This window comes from Hemiscyllium ocellatum, chromosome 44, assembly GCF_020745735.1.
Source record: "Hemiscyllium ocellatum isolate sHemOce1 chromosome 44, sHemOce1.pat.X.cur, whole genome shotgun sequence".
NCBI classification, from domain to species: domain Eukaryota; kingdom Metazoa; phylum Chordata; class Chondrichthyes; order Orectolobiformes; family Hemiscylliidae; genus Hemiscyllium; species Hemiscyllium ocellatum.
In genome coordinates, this window is record NC_083444.1 from 19,535,353 (window position 1) to 19,541,352 (window position 6,000).

Sequence of the window (6,000 nt, forward strand, 5' to 3'; positions counted from 1 at the left end):
CTTCACACTCCTGAAGGTCACGTCGAAATACCCTGCCCCAGGGAAATCCTGCAGACAGTACACATCCTTTTTTTAATTTAAAAAATATACTTTATTCGTAAAATATTCATAAAATAATTTGATACACTGTACATATGTTCACATGCCATACATATGTTCACATTAACATACACAGCTTAGAATTTTCCTTTTTTACATACAGGTGTGGGTATTTCTCGCTCATATGCCCATATATTGAGTTGAGGCGTCAGCAGAGCCCAAATGACTGCATGGGCCCCCTGATCTTCTTTAGACAGGCAGATGTTAAACGGTGGTCTTTCCCCACCGCGCATTGGTGGCAGCTGCCCCAAGCCTCAGTGCGTCCCTCAACACGTAGTCCTGGACCTTGGAATGTGCCCGCAGACTGGCACATTCCAAGGTCCAGGACTACGTGTTGAGGGACGCGCTGAAGCTTGGGGCAATTGTAGCCAAGGCGCGGTGGGGAAAGACCACCGTGTAACGTCTGCCTGTCAAATGAAGAACAAAAGGCTTTGGGCTCTGCTGATGCCTCAGCTAAAAAAATGTAATTGTACAGACCTGTAAATAGGAACGATTAATCTGTTTCGGTATGCAAAGAAATGGAATGTTTATATATGTATGGCATGTCCACTTGTATAGATCATCAAAGTATTTTATGAATAAAGTATATTTTTGAAATTAAAAAAAATGCTTTGGCTTTTTTAGCACCTGGTGGGGTGAAGGTGTCTCTGGGTGTAGCAGCATTTATTTCCTGTCCCTAGTTATTCTCCAGAAGGTGGGGGATGGGCTGCTTTCTTCATCCCTGCAGTCCATGTGCTGTAGGTGGACACATACTGCCTCCAGCAAGTCCGAAGCTTGGAATACTGCACCCAGAAATGGACACAGAGATGTCAAGGAAGGGAAGGGAGGACTCAGAGATGGATGAAGTGAAGGTAAGAGTCTGGTGGAAATTGGAAGCGAAATCAATAAATGTTTCCGGTCCTAAGCTGTCATGGACCAGGCCAGAGTCCCTCAAAATATCTGAAAATGTAGCCTAGCCCCTAACTTTTTCCTATTTTAAAGGAAGACGTGAAGTGTGTGTTATAGATGTGATGCAGCTGTTCAAACCACTCGGCTTGAAACAGAATTTATTTAAACACTCCAGTTGAAACATTAGCAAAAGAACTTGTATCTGACCAGATTCAGTAATTATTATCAATTAACTGTTTCGAGACTGTCGCATTCCATAAAATACCCCTTGGCAAAAAGATCAATTCAAACACAGATCCTTCCAGGCTGGAGGGAACCACACCCAGAGAGAGATTTCAGATAAAGACAGAGGAATCCTTTCCTGAAGCTTGTAACTCCCCTGGACTCTCACATCTTGTGATTGCTCCAGCTAAGACAAACTAGAAATAACCTGAACTGGGAGAACTTGCCACTCCCCTTCCATTATTAAACTACACGCTTCAGCCCCTCCGCCTTTATGAGCTCTCCTCAATAAAACCAAGGAACAATAAACTTCTGTTGTCCCACAGACGGGGGGAGGGAAGCAGTGCCGATGATACCGTCGATATAATGGAGACAGAATAATGGGTAGGGTCAGGGATAGGAGCGGAACAAGCAATGTTCCACATAACCCACAAAGCGGCAGAAGAAACTGGGGCTAATGCGGGTTCCCCTGGCAACCCGTCTGACCTGAAGAAAGTGAGAGGAGTCAAAGGAAAAGTTGCTCAGGGTGAGGATGAGCCCATCACAGGGATAAAACAGAGAGCTTTACAGGGTAGAGGCCGTTCAGCCTCAGGGAGTGGAAGGTCAGGACGGATGGTGAATACATGACAGGGAGGTGGGGCTGGGCTAGGGAATGGAGTCAGAGGGAATGGGAGTGGAGGAAGGTTCCAGAAGGCTGTGGGGATCTCGAAGTTGTTGCAGCTTGTGCACCTTGATGCCTCAGAGGAAAAGGAAAGGAAGAAGTTTCTCGGGTGGTGACAGGTGCTACTGCAATGTAAGTCTCTCTCTTCCTCTTTCCCATTGCCATGAGCTCTGTGCTCCAATCTTTTTCCTTATCTTCACCTTCCTGTTGATCGGCTTCTTTGGCTTCACCTTCTTCCCAGTGCCGGAGACTCGGAGAAAGATCTTTGACCAGATTGTGGCCATTTTCTGCAGAAACCCTTCTCCCCTGGACCAGGAATTCCAGCAGAACAGCACCGCACTCGCATCCCTTGATGATGGCTCCAGAGTGTGAGAGAGGGAGTGTGAGAGGGGGAGTGTGTGTGTGTGTGAGAGAGATGGAGTGTGAGAGAGGGAGTGTGAGAGAGGGAGTGTGAGAGAGGGAGTGTGAGAGAGAGTGTGTGAGAGAGAGAGTGTGAGCGAGGGAGTGTGAGAGAGGGAGTGTGTGAGTGTGTGGGAGGGAGAGAGAAACAGAGACAGAGACAGGGAGAGGGGAGGAGTGAATGTGAACATGAGGGAGCCAACAATGGAATAAGAGGTGAGAGGACAGTTTAAACTCAGCCTCACGGTTCACTTTAAATTGACTCTTTAGCAGCTGTTATGGCTCCTCAGCGTTAAGTTAAACAAAGTGTTGTGTATCTTTTTTAAAAATCTGTGATAGTATTTGAAGGGACATAGGAGGGAAAAGATGGAGAAGGAGAGAGTGAGAGAGTGAGTGAAAGGGATTCCAGGAATCTGGCTCCATCTGCCCAGTCGAAATCAAACAAGGAAAGGGATAGTCACAATAAACAGGCAGACAGCCATTCTGCTGTGACTGTGGGGTTAGGGGTTGGAGGGGATGACAGAGATAGGGAGGGGCGTAGGGGATAGAGGAGGTTCCAGAGATATGGAGGGGTGTAGGGGCTGAGGGGCCGACAGAGATAGGGAGGGGTGTAGGGGCTGAGGAGGTTACAGAGATAGGGAGGGGTGTAGGGACTGAGGAGGTTACAGAGATAGGGAGGGGTGTGGGGAATGGAGGAGGTTGCAGAGGTGTGGAAGTTCATAGGGGCCGACAGGAAGTTTCACAGTTAGGAGTGCAGGAGAGAGCATCTGGAATTTACTGGGATGGGGAGGGGTGAGAGTGCTGAAGGAAGTTACTGGGATGGGGTGGGCTGGGAGAGTTTGTGGAAGTTGCTGGAATGGGGAGGGGTGGGAGTGCTGGTGGAAGTTACTGGGATGGGGAGGGGTGGGAGTGCTGGTGGAAGTTACTGCGATGGGGTGGGATGGGTGTGAGAGCTGGTGGGTGTTACTGGGATGGGGAGGGTGGGAGAGCTGGTGGAAGTAACTGGGATGGAGAAGGATGGGAAAGCTGGTGGAAGTTACTGTGATGGGGAGGGTGGGAGAGCTGGTGGAAGTGAATGGGATGGGGAGGGGTGGATGAGATTGTGGAAGTTACTGAGTTGGGGAGGGGTGGGAGAGCTGGTGAAAGTTACTGAGATGGAGAGGGGTGGGGGAGCTGGTGGGTATTACTGGGATGGGGAGGGGTGTGAGAGCTCCTGGAAGTTACTGGGATTGGGAGGGATAGGAGAGCTGGTGGAAATTATTAGGATGGGGAGGGGTGGGAGAGCTGGTGAAAGTTACTGAGATGGAGAGGGGTGGGGGAGCTGGTGGGTATTACTGGGGGAAAATGATGAAAAGACACAGAGACCTCTTCCAGAAGTAGACAAGTATTTCTCCAGATGAAGAAAGTGAAACCCATTCTCTCAGTAAATAACACATTGTTGTGCGAGCGAGCTTGCTGTGCTCCAAGTGTCTGCTTGTTTCGCCCTTAAAAGAGTGTTCAGCTGCTGTCATTGAGTGAAAGCACTGGTGAACAGGAGGGAATGCTGCAAAGGCAGCAGGGGTTATGCCCGAAATGTTGATTCTCCCGCTCTTCGGATGCTGCCTGATCTGTTGTGGTTTTCCAGCACCACACTCTCAACTCGGATCTTCAGCATCAGCAGTCCTCACTTTCTCCCAGAACGCTGCCAATACAGAGCAGCCCCTGGAAACAATTAACATCGACCCCTTTTTGGAAGATTTCTCTGAAGGTACAGTTACACTCAGCCAGGTCTCTCCATTCCCCTCCCCCACCAACATAAAGGACGAAGCTTCTGGTGAGAGGCTGATCTTTCTGGCTATGAGCCACTTTGCCAGCGAGGGGATTCAGGGCAGTGGTCATACATTGGAATGTTCAGGTTCAAGACCCACCTGCAATGGAGCAGAACATGTCCAAAAAGCAGGTTTATTTTTAAAAGACAATAATTAAAATGGAGTTTGATCACTGAGTGTGGCTGGTTTGGTTTGCAGCTAAAACACATGAAGGAACACCAAGAGCACAGCTATACATTTAAGTTCATTAACTTAGTCATGTGGAAACATTGGTGCTTTTGCTAACTTCAAGTCGTGTCCGTTGAGACTTTCTGCGAATCTATTTCTATCGTTACAGTAAGACACAAGCAGCTTAATTGCCTGTTGAGGGAGTTCCTGCTGTAATTTCTGTCCGACCGTGAACCCAAAGTTGTCTTGGTGGGTGCACTGAGCTCGGCACGGCCAGCCACTGGAACGGTTTGTGAGCACATACAAATATTTTTTTGATTACATCTATGTTTCTTATTCCCCACTCCTCGCAGCTGTTGGGGTTCCTGGTAAGTGTGGGTTGGAAATAGTCTGAGACAGAGCTATTGTTTTGAGTCCAGGATGACTCTTCTTCCAAGTCCCACTGAATTTCTCCAGGATTTCTGTTTCTCACTTCAGCTTTCCAGCAGGGCAGAGTTTCTGCATTTATTTTGCACCTCACTCGACATTATTCAATAATGCTTACATTTGTTGGTGAAAAGTGTCATGGTTTCCATCTTGCGCTCATCAGGACCATTTGCAAGAATCCCAATTTCGGGAAAAGCCACCATGTAGACTTCACAAGAACATGCAAGATAACTGTTGGAGTTCCCCTTGAATTGGTATTCTTGACAATGGACTTGATGACAAGACAAAAACCTTCAACAAGCTGAATTCTATTTTCAGCAAATCATAGACTTGGAGAGATCAATGATCAAGGGAGAGGAGGGGAGTGGGTTGGGGTGAAGATTTAAGGTGAGGTGCAGGAGATTTGGGAAGGGATGTGAGGAAAGGTTTTCTTTTCACCCAAGATGGGGAGGGAATCTGGAACTCACTATCTGTAAGGGGGGGCAGAGGCAGGAGCTCTCATAATGTTGAAGACATATTGAGACGTACACTTGCAATGCCAAAGTATTAAAGCGTATGGGCCAAGTAGTGGAACATAGGATCAGAACAGTTAGCTGACAGTTTATGACCAACACAGACATGAAGGGCTGAAGGGCCTTTTCCTGTTGACACAGTAGAAGGTCCATTGCAACTTTATGCCCTCTCTACAACAGCAACTCATCATCTCCCTTATTTCCACCTTTTCTCAATGATCTGCATTTGTGATAAACAAACTTGTGTTAAGCATCCATTTCATTTCTGAAGATGTAAAACCAGCCCATCCCACGCTGTAGGCAGCAGCATCTACACCCTATCCAGTTACTGTGTAGAAATAATGTTCTCTTGTGTGGAACTAAGTTTCCTTCTCTTCTGATATCAGGCAGGTCTTGTTTTCCATTACTCTGCTACAGGGGACCATGTTCGCAACTATTCTCCCCTGTTCCTGAACCCACTTGAATTTGGAATACCTTGATCAAAACTCCTTCCAGACTTCTCCGCTCCCAGGAAAATAGCTCCATCTTCTCCAATCTATCCAGGAACCAATTCTCATAAAAACCTCATTATACACTCTCAAATCACTTCACATTGTTCCCGAGAGGTTTCGCCCTGATTGAGACACAATACTGCAGTTAAGGTGGTTTTTGATACAAGTTACTTGTAAAGTCATTGCTTTCTGTTCCCTACGCACTTAATATCAAAGCACAAGATGCTGCAAACTTTATTCACTGCTTTCCCAACATGCCATGCCACCTTCAATGATTTGTGCTCAGATCCCCGGAGTTCTCTGACACCTTGGAATTGCAGCCGTTT